Source organism: Drosophila virilis, chromosome 3, assembly GCF_030788295.1.
Source record: "Drosophila virilis strain 15010-1051.87 chromosome 3, Dvir_AGI_RSII-ME, whole genome shotgun sequence".
NCBI classification, from domain to species: Eukaryota; Metazoa; Arthropoda; class Insecta; order Diptera; family Drosophilidae; genus Drosophila; species Drosophila virilis.
In genome coordinates, this window is record NC_091545.1 from 23,739,254 (window position 1) to 23,759,317 (window position 20,064).

The 20,064-nt window shown below is 41.3% G+C and overlaps 1 protein-coding gene and 2 long non-coding RNA genes across 5 annotated transcripts in view; 1 reads left to right on the forward strand and 2 right to left on the reverse strand.

Moving 5' to 3' along the window:
* Positions 1-1,571: 1,571 nt before the first annotated feature.
* On the reverse strand, positions 1,572-13,077 carry LOC116650526 (uncharacterized). The gene is made up of 3 exons (XR_004303518.2): positions 12,781-13,077; positions 1,862-2,103; positions 1,572-1,789 (listed from the first exon to the last, which is right to left on the reverse strand). It is a non-coding gene; the product is annotated as an uncharacterized lncRNA (long non-coding RNA).
* Positions 13,078-15,457: 2,380 nt separating this feature from the next.
* On the reverse strand, positions 15,458-17,759 carry LOC116650650 (uncharacterized). The gene is made up of 2 exons (XR_004303665.2): positions 16,840-17,759; positions 15,458-16,761 (listed from the first exon to the last, which is right to left on the reverse strand). It is a non-coding gene; the product is annotated as an uncharacterized lncRNA (long non-coding RNA).
* Positions 17,760-18,117: 358 nt separating this feature from the next.
* Positions 18,118-20,064, forward strand: part of AstC-R1 (Allatostatin C receptor 1) — a 171,336-nt gene continuing 169,389 nt past the window's right edge. For all 3 annotated transcript variants that reach the window (XR_004303507.2, XM_002048337.4, XM_070207975.1), the window contains exon 1: positions 18,118-18,386. The gene's annotated coding sequence lies outside the window, so the exon portion shown is untranslated. The remainder of the gene's footprint in view (positions 18,387-20,064) is intronic.

The following is a 20,064-nucleotide window of genomic DNA, read 5'->3' on the forward strand; positions in this document are numbered from 1 at the left end:
CATGTGGAAGCTGTGCCGCCGCGGGCAATGCGCGAACATGTCCAAATACCATTCCAGCCGGAGGCTGGAGGCTGCGTCCAGCAAGAATTTAGCCAGGGCGTCCGAGTCACAGTTGGAGCTGCCATTTACGCGTAATTTGGCGCGCCTAAAAGCATGCTGGGTCCAGCAAAAAAAAAAAAGACAGGGAGCCCAATTGGTTTGGGTGGCTACGGACTGTTTTAGGCAAGCTTGTCAACGTGGTCGCGAATGCGAATTCAAAACCGCGTGATTTATGCGCTTTTAAAGCACTTAACGGCAAACAAGTCTATGAAGACCACGGCCAGGCCAGGCCAGGCCAGGTCAGGTCAGCTTGGGGGCGACTAGAGCTCCCGGCGAGGGCTTACAATAAATTTGTCGCGAATAAATCTTTCAACTACATAAATCTCACGCGCCAAATTTGAGGCGATACGTATTTGTGTTTTTTTTTTTTTTATTTGTTTTGGCTTTTTTAATGCAATTCGCACAAATCAAAGCGAAATTGCTTTGATTTGAAAGCTTTTTATGCGAAAGCCCGCCCGAAGGCAGACTGGGGCTGCGGACTTTAAGCTGTGACTGTACCTTGCGGCGGTGAGGGTCCGCCAATTAAAAATAATTTCAAGCCAGGCATATGCGCGCATTTTGAAAGCGGCAGCAACCCTGGCAGCAGCGGCAGCAGCGAGGCAAATATCGTAAAATTTTATCATACGCGCACAATAGATTAAAATAAAGTACAAAATTTTCAAATATGTTGCGCGAATCATTTGCAGTTGAAGGGCGCCACATACGAGTCTTGCGAAATTTACAATTAACGCTAGAAACAGGCGGGAAAAAGCCAAGTCAAATAAACATAAGTTTTTATGCGTTTGCCAGCTCCGAAGCTTGCGGGGGATTGTGCGGCTAGAGATGGGTGCGTGACACGACTCGCGTCGCAAAGGAATTAAACGATACTTCAGTTCTCTTTCTCAACTCACATTTGCTCACATATCCAAAAATATTTCACAAATTATATATGCTTTTCATGTTCATTCCGCTTTATTCCGATAGGCTTGATATTTCTGCTTTCGCCCTCTGCCATCTCTAGTTGGTATCATATGCAAAAATGCAGCACATGTGTTAAGTAAATCTTCCGCCGCCTGCCCATAATCATAAACATTTATGGCTGACGCACGCCTGCAGGCAGCAGGATATCCCCCTCAGGACTTGCCGCGTCTCGTCACTTTGACGAGTGCAATCCTTTTATATTTTTTTCTTTTTTTTGTGTTGTTGGTATCACAGCCTGCACATGCAAAGCCACAGGATTAGGCACAACTGTGCCGCGACAAGCTCTCCTTTTTGGGCTCAATTTGATTGTGACTTGACAAATAATTGTCATTTTGATGTGACGCGGCGACTTAAAATGCTAAGTAATTGTAAATATTGAAAATTTGTTAAGGGTGAATGCGCATTTAACCCTTTTTTCAAATATTTTTAAATTTTTTTTGCAGCCGCAAAATTATGTTCAGTTATGAGATCTTAACTATTGTAAAAAGCCATGATGTGATATATAGTTTTAATAAAGTAAAGTATATCGGAAGCATTAAGAAATATATCATAACAAGAACTTATGTCATCCAAGATATTTCAACAAGCTGCGTACAACTGAGTCTCGAATTTTTCTCTCTTCATTACTTTGCCCTGATTTTTTAATATTCCGAAAAGTCATTTGTATGTAACATTTGCTCTATTCGCTTGACACTCTCTATTCGTCATCCACTTTTTTTTTGTAAACAGTCTGAAATGTCGTGTGATTTATGACTCTCATGCTGGAAACTATGCCAAAAAGCATTTTCAGCTACGCACTTACCGCTTCGACTAATTTAAATTCCGTTCTCTCTTTGCAAATCAGTGTGTGTGGAGATTTGTGCGCTTTTGCTTACGCTGAAAACTGTCACAGGCTTTTACAAAATTTTGTCGTTGGGGTAAATGTTAACAAGCGTTTTACACAATGCTACAAGGCATGTCCTCCACATAGAGTTCTCTGCTCCAAAGGATAGCAAGCGCCCCCGTTTCAGCACACGGCAGTTGGCTCGCTCGGTTCGCTGACAGCTGCAAAGCCATAAATCAACAAGTTAAGTCAAACGTGGTGCAGCAGCTCTAAGAGCCAACAACAACAGGACAAAAAAAAAAACCCCGAAGCCGAAATTTTAAATTTTTACCACACATGCAACAATAAGTACAATATTAACAACAGCCACCCACAACTACAACTACAACAACAACAATGACAAAAAATGGAATTGATTTCAATGTTTAATAAAAAATTCATGAAAATTTGTCAGCCCGCAAAGCTTTAGACTTCTGGCTGGGCAACTACTGTGGGTCTGGCTTTGGCTTTGGCCCTGGGTCTGGGTCTGAGTCCGGGTCTGCGGCTGCTATTAATCACAGTTTGTTGCACTCGCTGCGCCATAAAGTGATTCATGTGTGGAGCTGAAGGAGTCAAAAATCTCTGGGCTTGGAGCTACAGGGGCTACAGGGTAGTTGTGGCAGGCAAGAGCAGCATATGAGCACCAGGCGCATCCTGACAGGACTATCCTGTCACGCCATTTTCAACTTGTTCTATGATTTATGTTGTATTTTAGACCAATGACAACTTGCGTCTACTTTTACATTTTGCCCCTGAATTTGGCCAACAATGAGCACTAATCAGACAGCAGCGTAGTAAATGGCATTGAATTCTCATTAGCTACAAAGTTCGCGAGGCTACATTAAAAGACATCCCTTGTGGGCTTATCAAATACCAGGCTCTATCAAGATATATCTCTATATATCCTATATATTGACTATAAACTGACTGATTGGACATCAATCCAAATGTTCGCTGTAGTTACCTAATGTAATGAAGTTGCACACTCAGACAAAGTTTTGGGAAAATCCACCCGCAAGTGTGGAAAAATGGGGAAAACCGATCCACCCACAAAACCTATTTTAAAGATCTTCACACATTACGGAATGTCCATTCCACCTATGTGGAAACGGGGTTCTACGCTTTGCTGAGTGAGTTTAATTTGCCTAAAGCAATCTTTGTGGATGCTAAATGCGGGTGAAAGGTTAGAAGGGTGAAACTTATATTCAAAGCCCCATCTAAGGACGTAATGCAATTGTGGAATTTAGGCGGAAAATGTGAAACTTTTTAGTTAACCATTCAATCGGCCTCATAGTCATTTTCTTCGTTAATATTTATGTGACACGTTTTCCGCAAAGTTCACAGCTTTTGGATGCCAAATGCAGGTCAAAGGTTCAATAAACGAAAAATTATTATTTGGCTTCAAATTTCTCAACACTAGAGAAACGTTGATTCTAATTTTTGGTTGTTTAAACGCTGGAATTAAACATGTTGCCAAATAGTTCCGGAGGTAACTTGACGGTCAGATTTATATAGGCTAGAGATTTGAATAGGCTCAAAAAGTTATATCTTAAATATCGAGCCGTAAAACCCGCTAGTACTAGATATACAAAGCGCTTCATATGTGTTGCCTACTCGAGAGGTATTTCACATTCGTTAATATTATATAAATACATTTTCTCTCCTCTCACATTTTTTCCGTTTTGTAATTCATTTGGCTTGCCAAAATTGATTTATCCACGGCTGCCTACATATCGTATATTTATGTATTTTCGCCTGTCCCAATACACAATAATGCAATTGATTTCATTTTGGTGATAAAAATCAATGTTTTACCAGGAAAAAAAAAGGGCAAATAAGAAGGGTTCACTAAACGAGCAGAAAGGGGTTGAGCCTCTGCCCCTGCCTTGTGCCCTTTCACTTTCACTTTGGCTCAACCAAATGTTTACACACATGCGGTTGTTTCATATTTCATAAATTTCCCTCATTTTTCTTTCGTTCTTTTTTTTTTGCGTGTATGCCAAAATCAAAGCATAGAGTTGTCAAGGCGTAGCGTAAACCCTTTTTATCCCCTGCCCGGGTCAGCGACTCCCCTAACAACACCTCGTGCGTGTTTTTTGTGCGTTTCTCTGCGCTTTTTTTTTTTTTTTTCTTTTAGCAATAAATGGCTATGGCTGCTTCAGTGCGTCTTATTTATGAAAATTGAGTTATAATTGGTAGTGCATTAAGTCATCGTTGGCCTAGTCTGTACCCCTGCTCCGCTTCCGGCCACGGTTCCTGCTCCTTTCAATATGATTGTTGCTGCCGTTGACGCATTTCTGCATCAAGAAATACGCAAATTGAATTTATAGGCAGGCGGCGCTTGGAGTGGGGCGTCGTGGAGTGCTTTGCCTTAAAAGTGCCACTAAATCAAAATCATGTCGCCACACACAAGCACACACACGGACACATGTGAGCACATGTGAGGGAAATGCATGCGGCAAGAAGGGGTTAAGATCGTGTGTTTTGCATACGTTTTCACGTGTTTCCGTTTCGGTGCATGGTTGTGTGCTCTCCATTGGCGTATCCTTCCGTTTGCTATGCTCCTGTTTTCATTTTCTTTTTGCATATGTCCTGACGTCGCACTTCGCTGAGCTTGGTAGAAGAAACGTGCTGGCGTTTCTGGCGAGGATTATTGTTCATATGTGGAACTGTTTTGACAGTTTCGCGGTTCGTTAGCGTCTTTTTTGCTAGAGTAGTGCGGGTGGCAGGACCATAAAATAGATGCATTGATTTATTTGATTCTAAAGTATTTAACCAACTAACTATGTAGTTCCTTCAGCTAGAATAACTTTGCTTAGCCGTAAACAAAACTTCCCGCTCCAAGCGTAACATTCTTCCACTTTTGGCCTTGGCTATTGTCCTGGGCAGGATAACACTTAAGTGTGCTCGTCCTTTGCTGCTGACCACATGCTCAAATTCAGCGCACAAAAGGCACACAAAATCCGCACGCCTTTTAGCCCCCTTTTCTGTGGCCACTTTAATGTCCCGTCGCCGTCACCGTTATTGGTCACTTTTTTGACCCTTTTTTGGTCAGTGGACAACCCTTTCACGCATATAAATTATATGATTTTTGCATTATTTTGGCGTAATGTGCACATTAATGACACACACACTTGAAATTATGTTGTTAATCGAACGGGTGGTTGCTGCCAGTTCCACTTTTTCTGGTCTCCATGGATCAATGCTCCGGCTTGATATTCGGGCATTTGTTTTGGGCACCAATATTTATTGCCACTGTTTTCTTTTTGTGGCATTTTTATGTTATTTTTGCGTTGCATTTTTATGTGCCCTGTATTTTATGCCTGGGCAACATTAATTTTCCCGCTTCCATTGACAGACAGTTGACGTTTTTTGGGCCTGTTCGAGGCGAAACAGTTCAATACGGAGCACATTAGTGGAATTACATGATCGCTGGCACATTAAATGATATATGTATGTGTTGGCCTCAGAGAGTAACCAACTCTTTTATTGCAGCCGAAATTCGTTAAAAAGAGTGCAAAGTTGCGATTTAGCTACATATATTTATCATTTATAAGCACTTGGGCTGACACATACAACAGGGCGAGCAGACTGTGCTTATGTCATTAGCCGACTTTTATCTGATTGCCAAAACATATAAAATTAACCATTTCGGGGAAACTAGAGATATTTGCAGGCAGTATACGACAACTGCCTCATATAGCTGCCATAGGAACGATTTGTCGAAAATTAAGTTCTTGCAAGAAAATCTTTTTCACTTCTATACTTTCGGGACCCAGATTTAATCATGATTTTCGGCATTATGCGAAAATTCCCTCCAGCTTAATTATTATAAGCTACTTTCCGGACCAGCATTTTATGCGAGATTCCAGTCTGGATCCCATCTTTTTTCAAACACGAAAATCTTCAAACTAGATCATCTTGCAAAATATAGAAGTTTCTAGCTTAAAAATAACTTATTGAATTTTTAGAAAAATCAGGCCCATTTTTATCCTGTTTCAATCTTTATTCCTGTCTTGGTGCCTTTCTTTATTCCTTTTCTAATTACTTTCTTTCTAGCTCTATTCCATCTTCTTTAATATCCTAAGTAAAATCGCACACTTTAACTAAAACTAAAACTAGCTTATCTGGGTTGTAGAGACTAGAATTAAATTGAAACTGAATTCACTTAAATTCATTGGCATTTAGTCGAGTCGACAAATCAAATCAATGCCGGAAAAAAGGTTTTATAACATTATTTGTGCTACGATAAACGAAATAAATCTCCAAGTGTCACTCTGAGGCACACATATGTTACGGGGCGGCGCTGACAGCATTAGGTTAGCTAGCAGGGGGGTTGGGCAAAGTTAAATGAAAGCCCAAGTTAAACAACAAGCATAACAACAACTGTACCCCAGAGCCAGTGGGGCAGGGGCTTTTTGCCAGCCGTAAAAAGTCTGTAAGATTTACCAAATATTGCACAATGATGGATCATAAATAACTTATGTTTGCACGGCCGAACCAAGCCCGAGCCCGAGCAGAAATAGCCTCGAAATAAAAAAAATAAAGAGGACACACAGAGTGACGCAACGCATAAGGTTAATACTCGAAGAAGAGCCGAGAAGTAGCCACACCCCGGCTTTGGTCATTCCCCTGCCAGTGGGAACTGGACGCCCCGGCCATTAAGCACAAAAGGATGACCCTTGATGCCGTAAAAAAGAACTGACTGGACAATGGTCACTTGATGATGCGGGCGCGTTGTCGCCCCGATCCGATTCCCATATACGCATATAACCACTGGGAGGATGCAGTTGCTCGTTTTATTTCGCCTGGCTTTTTACAACACAAAATGAACGGAAGCGACTCGTAAAACTAGCGAATTGTGAATTATGTTGCTGACATATAGTCCTGTCACCAGGCGCACTTCGCCCTCGAATGCCAGTCAATAGTTGACAATAAAACCCGAATAGCTCGAGGAGTCGGAGTACTTGGCACATATAAAAAATCTATATATATATATGTATATATATCATGGACATTGGTCAGGCCAAGCATTGCTGGGGGACGCTTTGGCGTCTATTGAACTCCTGTTTTGATCAATAAAAGGTGCATTAAACATGGCACAGGGCACTCCAAATAGATGGCTTAAGCACTGGCAAAACATAGTCGTAAATACATTTTATTGTAAATTGTGCGCACAATAAAAAATTTGGACCTTTGGCCTAAGGTGTGACTGTGCCTCGATATTCGGGTCAATTGCTGTAGCAATTTTACAGCTTTAAGTTAACGTTAGTAAATGCCAAAACGAAAAGCCATTAAATGCCATTTAAATATTCATTATTGCTAATGTTTGCACGGCCAGTAGGAAAAAGCTGAACAAAAAAAACGTACCAAACACAATTAGCCATTAAAGCAACTAACCGCAAACTGAAAAATTTCCAGGAAAATTCAAGAAAAATGTGCTTTTAAGAGTTCAAGCGAAAGGCAAAGACGCAGGCAAAGGATAAGGCATTGAATATGCACACGCCATAATCACATTAAAACGTAAACGATATGCAAATGGATGCGCTGACAAGGAAGCCAGGACTCGACTCGAAGTGAGCTCTTCATCAAAAATGCACACATGTAAAAAAGCCAAACGAAAAGAAAACTTTCAACAAAAACTACCAAGGATGCCAAGTTGGTTACGTTACTTTCCAAACTTTCGCCAAAGTCCTGCGGCAGGAAGCGGCAGGCTGACAAACCGACTGACTGCCTCGTTTGCCATTTTGGCAAACATAATGTGTGCCGAGTGTGTTTTTCTTTCGACGGGTAATCACGTCCTCACTTACAACAGCAATTAGGTTGGAAGTGCCTGATGAAATGCGCGGAGGGCGTGGTCGCAATTTTAATTCAATAAAAGTCAAACGAGGCATTTCCTGCATTTTCCAAGCCGCCCACACAAAAGCTGCCACCTCTTGCTGCGGTCTGTTGCCCAAAGTCAATTAAAATTGGTAAAAGCTGTTAGCTGCTGCCAGGCTATCTCTCGTCTTGTCTTCATCTGCCAAAACTTTTGCCAACTTTAATTCACTGTGTGCTCCGCACATGTGTGAACGAAGTTCTCGATCCATTGTTGGCCTAATGCAATCAATGGGCATGTGTGTCTAAAGTTTAGTCGCCACATGGGCCAGTCAGCTTAACAAAGGGTTCGAGTTGCACTTCCATTTGCCAGTTCTTATAAGGGGTTTGACCAATAAGTTAAGAGTTGACAAGAACTGTATTCCAGATAGATTAAGAGTTCAGGTATGTCGGCCTGACAAGCGAGAAGTTGCTGGTTCAACATTCAGCAGTAATTTTTGTATATTTTTAGTTTTAGTTTTTTTCCACTGTTGCCTGTGTGGCTCAAGCATTTATATATGTCGGTCTGACAAACGAGAAGTCGCTGGTTCAACTCCAGCAGTAACTATTAATTTTTATATTTCTTCATTGTTTCTTCACACTATGTGGACTAGGTATTTGTGTGGCGTCGATCTGACAAGCGATAAGTCGCTGGTTCAACTCCAGCAGATATCGCCATTTTCTTTATGTGCCCTTTGTAGCTAGGCACATATTTTATTTCAATTAGCCTCTCCTGCTGTCCATATAGCTTTATTTTAATGGAATCATCTTTATACTATAGAAAGATCTATTTTGTTCAACCTGTCGAGCGGCCCTCGCACAGTTTCATTTTGCCAATCGCAAGCGAAATAAACATTGCATTGCCATTTTGCGTAGCCATTTTCAATTAAATTATCAAAACAAGAGCTACCCCCAAAAAGAGAACAATGCGCCAACCAAAGACAACACCTAAGTGCATTTCCAAATCCTGTGCACAGCCAGAGCAACAGCGCCCGTTGTCTACCGAGTCTGTTGAGGCTCAAATGGCGACTGGCAGCCGCAAAGCCAAACACCTAAGTCATTGTCATTGTCAACAGCAGGCAGGAGAGTGTTGCTTGGCATTGTTGTGCGACTTAAGACTTGGCAACTTCATTCATTATTCTTGTGGCCAAAATGCGAACGGAGCATTCCTCTTTTCTTTTTTTTTTTGCCAAATACCGAAATGACTTTTCGATGTGGTTTCATAATAAAACGCAACAACAGCCGACAGACAATTTTATATGCAAATGACTCGAATGAATTTAATCAACAATTGTTTGTTGTTTCTCTATCTCTCTCTCTCTCTCTCTCTCTCTCTCGCTCCTTGTGTACCTTGTCTCTGCACACTTTGTGTGCATTATTCTAATGAGATTTTCTCTCAAGCGGCAGTTTTTATGGCCAACATTAAATGTAGCAACAAGCCGTGTAGTTGGACGGCGAGTCATGTCTGCAATTGTTGCACTTATTTTGATAACAACTTTTCAAATTAAATGGCCAGACTCGACATGGCCCAGCCCCTCAAAACATTACGCATACGACATGTAACACGCTAGCATAACTAATGGCATTTAGTGTACTTCATACACATGACTTTACTGTAGTCGCATTGCATTTCTGACCGCAGTTAACGTAATTGTCTGCGGTGCCGTGGTCAGCCAATAAAAGCAAACGGTTCTCGAGACCCTTCAAGTAGCCTGGCCACTGGCAGTTAGTTTATCCTGGCCATCAAAATGGTGAACTCATCTCCAGCGCTTTCGTGCCACATACTCTCTGGCATACAATTTAAAATTTGATGCTGTTGCTGGCGCATAAAAAACTGCGTTTTGCAGTAAAAACAAGTAAGAGGTTCTAGTCGGGAGTTTCCGACTAGGGGTTACCCTGAACCCTCTTCGTCCAACATCAAATGCACATATATATTCTATTTTAGTTTGGTGACTCTAGCTCTTATTATATCGATATTGATTTTTATCGATTGCTTTGAAACGGAGTAAGTTATCGTTTATCGGAAACAGACTCGATCTGCGCAGGCTACATCTCAAATTTCAAGTCTCTTACTCTTATAGGTTCTGAGATCCTTGCGTTCATACATACGGACAGACGGACGGACGGATAGACGGACGGACATTGCTAGATCGACTCGTATATTGATCAAGAATATATATACTTTATGGGGTCGGAGATGCTTCCTTCTGCCCGTTACATACATTTGGATTTTGCACAAATACAATATACCCTTATAACCATTTTTAATGGGTTCAGGGTATAAAAACAAAAGGCAGCCAGCGTCGCGACATGTTGCTGCAACAATGTTGCCAACCGAACGGTGGCAACCCTAAACTCCACTCAATCTCATTTCTATTTGATTTGCATATGACAAACGTAGCTAACTGGAAGCTGGTAATACTGAATACTTGACCGGGTATCTGGCTAACTGGGCAGCCGGGTTGTTCATTTTGCTGCAAATGACCGGCAATTATGTTGTTGCTCGTTGTGTGTGTCTGTGTGTGTGTGTGTGTGGGAGTGTGTCTGTGTGGGAGTGTGTGCTGCTGATAGCCTTTCAGAGACCGTGTTCGTGCTCATTGTGACGTGTCGTGTCCAGCTTGTTATGTGGCCGGCAGACGTCGACATTGCATTCTTATTGACTCTAGTGCCACTTTGGTTGCAGCTCAAACCAACCATTTCACAATTGCCACACCCACATCCACATCCGCCGCCCCACGCCCTCTCATTGCCAACGAAAAGCATCTCTCTTGTGCATGTGGACAACATTGTTGGACTGGCTTTTTCTATTTCTGCATTGGCCATTTGGGTTGTGCTGTGCGGTTGGGCATGCAAAATTAAATTAAAATGCATTAACAAAGATTCCAAAAGGGGGTTCAAGCTCATGGTAGCTGCTATATCTGGCAGGTCTCTATGAACGCCTTGCTGAAGCTAGTCTATACACCTATATAAACATATAGGATATTTTGAAGCAAGAAATATCGCCTTCAGATAACAATCTGGCCTAAATGCTTAGCGGATAAGCGTCTGACAGACTTTGCACTTTTATTGACTTGAACAGGGAACTTGAAGTTGGAAATGACATCATCAGCAAAGCGAATAATTGATTTTCTGTCCGCTCGAGGCGCTTGGGGCCCGAAAGCCAAAACAAATTTGTATAAAAAATCAGAGCCATGGAAGCCACTGAGGCCTAAACCGAACACCAGATTATAAAGCGAGACCGTGAATTAAACACTTGAGTCGCAAACAGGGGTGTATTGAGAGAATGCCGCCTGCCGTGTGGGTGTAAGGCAAATCCGCGCAAAAGGACACTAATATAAATAAAATTTCAATTACTCAACAATTAATTTCGTCTTGTGAGCAATCGGCGAAGCGTTAAAAACTTGCCAACACACAGATCACGGACCAAGAACAGGCACATCCTGCGCGAGCTAGTCGGCCGTATTTGCGCTGGATATTTAAAAGTTATCGCCCAGCGCCAAACGGAACTGGCAGCTGTGTCGCGTTGTGGGGCCAAGCTGAGGTCCTTGGGCATTTAATTGCTGGAGCGAGAGCATGCGACACACAATTAGATGGCAACGTATTTGTTTTCTGATTATGAAGCGTTAAGCAAAACTGTCAACGTGCAACCGAGAAACGCAATTTATTGAGAAAGTTTCAGGACACCCGCAACTACAACCCTAGGACCAACACAAGCTCCGCATCCTGCCAGGCTAAAAGCTTATCTCTGTGCTTCGTCACTCAACCAAAACGACGACTACGACAGGCGGCAAGAAGTTGATCTTAAGTCTGTGATAGGGTCTCCATCTGTCTGTGGAGCTGGAGCTGGAGCTGAAGCTGGAGCTGAAGCAGTAGCCACCTTCATCCATTCAGTGCGCTGTCTGGTCGTCACGCACAAAGGACTACGTCTCAAATTAGCAGAAAAATCTGTTATCCTTTCGCTTGCGGCGTGTGCTAATGATTTTTCTCTCTCTGCAAACTTTTGCCGAACTTGCCGTCAAGAAAAACCCGCAACCCCCCAACCACCCAACCCCATCCCCATCATTCCCGCCGATTGGCTTACAAATGAAGTGACAGAGCATATTTAAAATTAAACAATTTAATCCGCCGCAGACGAGAAGTCCTTGCCGGCACGTGAAATGTTGACACTGTCGCCAGCTTGTTTTTCCTGCCTGCAAGGAATATGTGCTAATTAGCAAACAGTCAGCCTGCCAAGACGACAGTCAGCTTGTGTGTGTGTGTGTGTGTGTGTGTGTGTGGCTGGCAAGGATTGTCTTACTCCTGCTGCCATATGTCGACGCCCATTGCTGTTGTGTCTATGTGTCTTGTTAAACAAATAAGTTTGTGCTGCGTTTGTCCTTTGGGTTTCCGTCTGACGTGTCGCCTGCTTTGTCTTATCAGACGGCTCGTCGTGCCCATTGTCATTTTCCAAGTGCTTGATTGGCACGTAATTTAGTTGAGCTCTTTAGATACACGTGGCTATACTAATACTGTGTCTGCCATTGCGTTTACCTTTAAAATCGAACCTAAAGGTTTTTATAGCCAACTCTCTGTTGTTGTTGCTATGTCAGTTCCATAGTTGGCAAAAATACTAATTTAATTAGAATGTAATCATCGTTAGCGGTCAGCTGACAGTTGGGCATGTTTTTTTTTTTTTTTTTTGCAATATACTTCCCTTTTCCATGGCGAAAACAAAAATATTTCAAAACAAATATGAATGTTTATATCGACACACCGACGCTTGAATGCCCTAGCACACATATGGCTTAAATTTGTTTTTCATATAAAAACATTCGAAATTCAATTTGGTCGATTTTAAAATATTAACTACAATCAATAATCAAAATGCATTTAAAACTTTCATAAAATATGTGAAATTTTTTATGCGTAACAAATTACGTGCCAAAGTTAAATTACCCACTGCAAGGGCATAAAAAGGGAAATAAATAACAACTCTGTTTAAGAAAAAGTGCTAAATTACTCACTCGTTCTCTTCCACTCTCTCTCTCTCACACACTCTCTCTCTCTCCAAGTGCCAACGCGCGCCAAAAACAAAAAGCTCTCCAGCTCTGCCATATTTTACCGATTGTTAAGGAAGCCTCTAAGTATGCCGACAGGCTTAAGGATTAATATATGTACATATTATATTTCACTCACTTATCGCATTTAACACAATTATAATAATGTAACTCACTTATTTGAAAAACACATGAATTTATACACGCACCCGCACAACGAACGACCGATCAAAGGAGATGACGCGCACAAACTAAATGCTCTCGCACCGACACTTACACTAATACAATGACAATTAGGTATTTGGACTTTTGCGCTCACGCACTTTGCTCGACTCTGCGACAAGTGCTTGGTACACACAGCCAAGTAACGGGATCAAAAGCAATAAGACCAATCACAATGCACATACAAATGAACGTCTCTCTCTCTCTCAGATGTGGCTGCAGCTTGGCAGTAAATTATCTTGCACGACATTCACAATGTCCACACACTGGGGACATGCTCTCTGCAAGAGCAAAGATCAGCGTATTCGGGTCAAAGGGAAATTAAATTTCTGGCAAGTTAATCGACTGCTAACTTGAATTCTAACTGGAGTTGTGAGCAAATTAGAATGCCCTTCGATAGGGTATTATAATAACGGAAAAAGCAATGACCCAACCGCAACCATGTTGATTACAAGCACTCAGCAGGCCCGAAAGCGCCGGACAACAAATAAAACCAAATAAAAGCCAGACCAAAAGCCGTGCCCGTCACCGCCAATATCAATGACCAAAATCGAACGCACAAATAACCGCAATGTAACACATTTGCAAATATGCAAAAAGCCATAAACAAAATAAGCGTAGCGCTTCCAAATGGTAACCGGAACAACAACAGTGCAACACCGAACCCGCCCACGCCCACGCCTCCGCCCACTTGTAGGGTCGCTGCGATTGTTTGCCAAAAACATTTAAACCTTTATTTGAAAATTACACATAAACATATTGCAAATGGATGCACGCAAAGTGAGCCTCCGAGGGTTGACCGCAACAGACAGTCAATGTATATACCCTAGCATAGGGTATTACAACATTGCCCAAATAAATAGTTGTTGATTAATATTTAATGCCTGCCATTAGACAAGCTAAAAAGTCAACAAATAATTTGTATATAGGCTCGGGTCGTGAGTTTTTCGTGACACGTGAAAAGCACGACACGATTCGAAAGACGAACCTGACGAACTGAGACATTTCATAGTTATCAAGCATATATATAGCCTATAGGATCGGAGGTATTACACTCTAGGCTCTCATATTCCGTTGTGCTTCCCCTTAAGAAGCCAAACGAAAAGTGAAGAGCATTTAATATTCATTGTATGTTGAATGAATTTTTGATTTTTGTGCGAAACATATTTGCCAATGCATTTGGCAACATCATTAAGTTGAAAATTGTTGTGCCACAAGAGTGCAACGGCCTATGAAGGGCCGCCGTAAAGGGAGTCGGCATCAGAATTGGTCGGTTCGTAGTCCGATTGCACACGGGGCAAAGGCAATGAATTTTCATGTATGCAGTCAAGTCTATAAAAATGAATGCCAACGCAGTTGGTTGCAGTTGCAGTTGCCAACTGGAGCCCGGAAATGAGTGCGTTTTAAATATGAGTTAAAAACTCTGGCAAATGGTTTTGAACAGAGCACAAAACGAACGATATGCATGGGTTCGAGGCTTATCAAATGGTCATTTTTGTTTGCATTTAATTAAAAATCAGACAAAAAGTAAGGACACGTGTCAATGTGTCACCGGGCGGCAGGGCGACAGGGCGACGGGTGCGATAAATCACGCTTAAAACAAATGCCAAGTAATTTATCAATGTCAACACTCAACGCCTCGCATCTAAGCAACAAAAAAAAAAATATATATAAAAGGTTGAAAGGATTAAAGCCTTTAGCTGTTGCATAATTAAACGAATGCGCCCCCGTATCGGTATACATGTTGCCACACCAGCCGGGGCATTATCAATGTAAATTGTGGCAGCCACCTCTGTTTGCACTTCTCAAGACTTTTGCTTAATTTTCAATTTAATTGTTGCAGGCAGGCGCTTTGGTCATTTGGTCAGCCGCACACCCATCCACACACACTGTCCGTGTTTGCTTGTGTATTTGCCGATGTCTTGTGTTTGTTTTTGGGTCTGGGGCAAAGTTCACTAAATTGCATTTCGGCACGCAATTAGTGGTTCATTTGCTGCGTGGCTGAGCTGGCTTCGCTTGGACTACGGCGGGATCGGTGGTGTTAGCATCGATATTTGTCCGGGCTTGGCTTGTTATTTGCTTTGTGTGCAAACTTAATTTCATCTTATTACGGTGCAGAAATTTTGCAATTTCCGCAAATGCCCAGACCTCAGCTCAGGTCAAGTCGGTAATAGGCACAGGAATTGGCCGCAACTACGTCTTGAGCTGTGTGTGTCCATTGCCTTTGAGCGGAAATGGAAAATCCTTGTAAGCAGGCAGAGCTGGCTCACGGTCAAGTGTTTACTCAGAGTCCTAGGACTTGATTATTAGTTTATGTTGCGGCTGTTGCGTTGTTTCAGAGAGAACTCTACTCAGGTATCTTGAAGATGGTCGATCTGAAAATAAATTGAATGCTTTAATTTTGTACGAAACGCAAATCTGATAATTCTCAATTAACCAATTTATTGCCGTTGTTTTTTTGCTTTTTGCTGCAGGACACTCCCTATCATGGACATTTTTCGTCCTTTCGTTGGGGTTTTGTTTTTTTTTGGTTTTTCTTTTGAGCATCAAACAGAAAGCAGAGCAGCGCATAAAAAAGCTAATTTAATTAAAAGAAAATGCAATCAAAAACGCCATTCGGTGGCTCGGGCTGTGCATTGTCCTGTGTGCGTGCCGCCTTGCAATTCTCCTTGACGCAGGACACTTTTTACGACCGCAAAACAATGACGAAATGCAGCCCAAGTGCAGGATAGAGACAAAAACAGGATATGCCAACGTGCGGTTGTTTTGCTCGATGCGATTTTATGCACATTTATCATAATTTCACACGCAGCCCTCGACGAGAGGAGTCACAACAAGGACACTTTTTAGTTCTGGGTTTGGTAGCGCATAAAATATATAAATTTAAGTGCAGCTCAGTGCTCAAGGGGGCGCGGCAAGGAGCCCAGAAATTGCATTTCGCCTTTTACGACCAAATGACATTTATGGCGTTTTCTTAGCCCGCTGCCGGGCCAAGCACGAAAGGGAATGACAGCAGTAATAACCCATTAAAACTATTCGCAAACCAACACACCTATCATAGGTAGAAACTAGAGATCTCATGCTGAGCCAAGGCACAACGGTATGCAGATCCTGACGGGCAACATGTCAACACATTTCTGTTTGCGATTTCCTGCGCGCCAACAACAATGTTTGAACTGGTTATTAATATTAATGCCGCTCAAACCGTGCGCCATAAACTAGTCGTTAATAATAATAAATGCAGCGAGCAATACAAAAAGCATGAGAACAACAAAATCTATGCGCGACTGAACAATGCTCTGCATTCAGCAGGGAAGGCATAATAACAAAATGGAACTCAACTGAGTTGGACATAAGTTTACAGCGTAGATTACAAGGGAGTGTAAATAACTATGGTAAAACAAAGCTAATATCAGCAGAAAATAGCTTAATAATAGAACAATTGCTTCTACTGGTGCCTTATAAGGCCGAGTATTACTGCCTTGGAGATATATTAAAGCTCAGAGCTGCTGATATATGAAAAGCAGCTATGGCTATATGACAAAATTGTGATACTATGGACTGTGATACGATTCAGATGATCTCGATGTAAGCCTTTGGCTAGGATCAGAGAGAGACATGGCTTTATAACGAGTCCTAGAGGTTTTCCTTCAAGCAAGTTCTTCAACATTGTGCTGGCGCAACTGTGTGGTTATGCCCATTCTGCCACAGCTTACAGGGTATACTCTGTAGGGAGAAAATGGTAAAAAACAGGAATAAATCCAAGCCGTAAAAATACAAATAATAAAATTACTTTTTATTTACTTTTTGGCCATGCTGCTTTTGCTGGGCTCAAATCTCGGTAGGTATTATCAGACACGTTTTCCGGTAATTGAAGTGTTTGTTGTTACCCTCTTCTTCTTCTCCTTGTTGTTGTTGTTGTTGTTGTTGTCTCCGGCAGCCGCTTCTGGGCAACAACATCCTGACATCCCGACTCTCATAATTCTACTTGTGACAAATCAACGCCCTCTTGTAGCTAACTTCCTGCTGTTTTCTGTTCGCTTTTACGAGTGTGTGTAGTTTTAGTAGTTGTCCTTGCCGTTGCTTTATCAAAAGTAATTTCGCTTTTATTTCCTTTGACTATTGCCAGCGATTTCCGTTTTTTTTTCCGTCAATAATTTCATCTCATTTCGTTCTTTGTCATAAAAAAAACGGCCAACAACAACAAAAATGTTGCAAGTGAAGAAGTTTGTTCTTATTGTTGTTGTTGTTGTTTCTGCTGTGCCATTTGATGCATGCAATATGCACAAAGTTTCCTATTTCAATAAAAAATACTATACGCCAAATCGTAGATATAAATCTATAAAAAAAATCGCAACGTTAATATCGTAAAAGCTGTTTGGGGGGCGAATAGTTCTTGAATGTTTTTATTTATCTGACAACAGCTGGATGGCAACAATCTCGCAAGTATGAATTTCTTAGATTTGGTTGTAAAGAAAGATTCCAATTGATCAAAAATATAGCTTGAATGCCAATTAACTTATTTTATTATACATATTTTAAAAGCAGTAAAAATTGCTTGCTTTTGTGTGAATGGCAAAAACGCTACAGCTGTTGGCCAAGTTTACAGTTAACGAGCTGCGGCGCAGAACTGTTGAGTAAATAATGCACAAATAATATTTATGTTAATATATAATAACGACAAAACCCTTGTGAATTTGGTGAAGACTCGCAATATTTGTGTATATAAAAACAAGTGGAGCACAGATTTTACTAAAGCAGTAGGTACATATGTGTGTATGTATGCATGTACGTATGTACCTACATGCATATGCATGGGCCTACACATGTGTGCATGTACCTACATTTGCATGTGTGTACGTTATCATGGATGCGTTGCCACAAAATAAGAAATCAGACCAAATGGCAGAAGTTTAATTACTCCGATATATTAAAGAAATTCAACAAGCGCAAGTGAGCGTACCATTAACTTAGGTACATTTAAACTCTAGATGCTACCTTCGTTAAGATTTATTTTGTGTGAACGGCAAGAGCTGGAACTCGGTTAACAGCCCTGAGGCCAGAAATGCAACACTGTGCCATCTTTTACAGCTGACTATTTGCTGTAAAGAATATTTTAACAATTAATATGAAAATAAAGAAAATACTTATATAATTGTTGAGACGCCAAAAAATAAAAAGTGAATAAAGTTAGTGTGCAACGAAAGTTTTTGATGTTTTGTGTGTGAAAAATTATACGCTATGCACATACATACATATTTATGTGTGCAAATGCTAAATTGAGTATGTACATACATATATACATACATACATTCGACTATTTGCAGAATTGTCAAATTCAAATTGACCAAGTGAGTGTATAAACCATTTCAATTCGAAATAAATTTCATTAGATAGTGCAAAAGGACTTTTCCCCATTTTTAGAAACCTAATGCAAACAATGGTGTTCAATTAGCATCTTAATAAACTGCAATTTTCTGCGGTTAGCTTAAAGAAAACCGAATAAAGACCCTTGACTGTGCGCTACCTGTATTTTTTGCCATCCCATGCTTACGACACAAACACACACAAATACACATATATTTAGCTCGTTTTATTAGCTGACATATTTATGCATATTATTGACATTAGGTTTAATGCACCTTTTACATTTGTTATATACATAAAAGTGAAATTCGCAAGCGTCGTTTTTGGCATTTAGCATTTCGCAACAGGATCAACCTAATCATCGTCCTCATAACCATTCTCAGAAAGGGACGCGCGCCTCCGTGGCTCATTAATTTTTATTCGCGCTACGTGCGTGTGTGTGAATGTGTGTGTGCTGTGTTACGTTATGTGCCTGACTTTCGGTTACAATAAAAACATATTTTATTAGTTGGCATACAACAGCGCAAAAAGGATGCACACAGTGCGTCGCACGCACCACCATTTGGCCGCTGTCCCTGGAACTGTGATGACTTGCTGTCAGCATAAATTCATTATTTATGGTGCAATCAATGCGACCGAGCGTATGTCAAACACATCAAAAATCAACAGCTCATCAGTCGCTGCCGCAGCCAAAGGCGACTCCCGACTTCCATTTCAGTGTCATTGCGCCTCGCCCTGACGTCCCGGAAGTTTGTTTATTTTATAGTTTTAGCCGCCTGTCGCTAGCTGCCGCCACGGTGCGAAAATTTGCAAATCCTGCACAGCTCTGCGGGTTGTCTGGCCGACAGTTGTGGCGCATGTTTGACGTTTGCCTTGACATTCGGCCCTGGCAAATTTGAATCTCTTTTATGTGACACCTCATAATGGCTGTTCATTTGCCAAAATATACCCTTCAAGAAATCAAATGTAGGGTATGTGCTGTACCCATTATGCTGCTGCCCATTGTAATGCTTCTGATCCCGTTACTTGGCTGTGCATCCACAGCAAAAGGCGAGCTTTGCGAATGGCGTGAGCGCAAAATTTCTCATTTGCATTTGTATTGGTGTGAATAGCGGCTTAGTGTAGGTGTGAACCCATTGAGGAAATTTAGTTTGTGCGCGTCATCTGCTTTGATCGGTCGTTCGTTGTGCGTTTGCGTGTGTAAAATGTCTGTTGCGATTAAAAAAAAGCAAGTTTTATTATTTTTATTGTGTTAAACGCGATCGGTGCGTGTAAACTACCGCATAAAGTAGTTTTCCAGCCGTTTTCGGCTGTTTTACAATCGGTAAATGTGATCATAGTTTAATTTTTTCCTCGGCAGCTATTTACTTTTGGCGCGCGAGAGAGAGAGAGAGAGAGAGAGAGAAAGTGGGAGAGCACAAGTATGAAGCTTTTTCTAAACAGTAAACTGTTTATTTCCCTTTTTATTTCCCTGCAATGGGAAATACATTTTTATGTGTATTGCGTAAATATGGAACGCATTAAAATACCCTTTAAAGTAGGATATATGCAAATTGTTTTTGAACGTAGTTTTTTAACAATTCGAGAAGAATAAGAAATCAAAAAAAAAAGAAGTGTGAATATTTTGGGGGCCTATAGAGGTGCCGCATATAGATATAATTT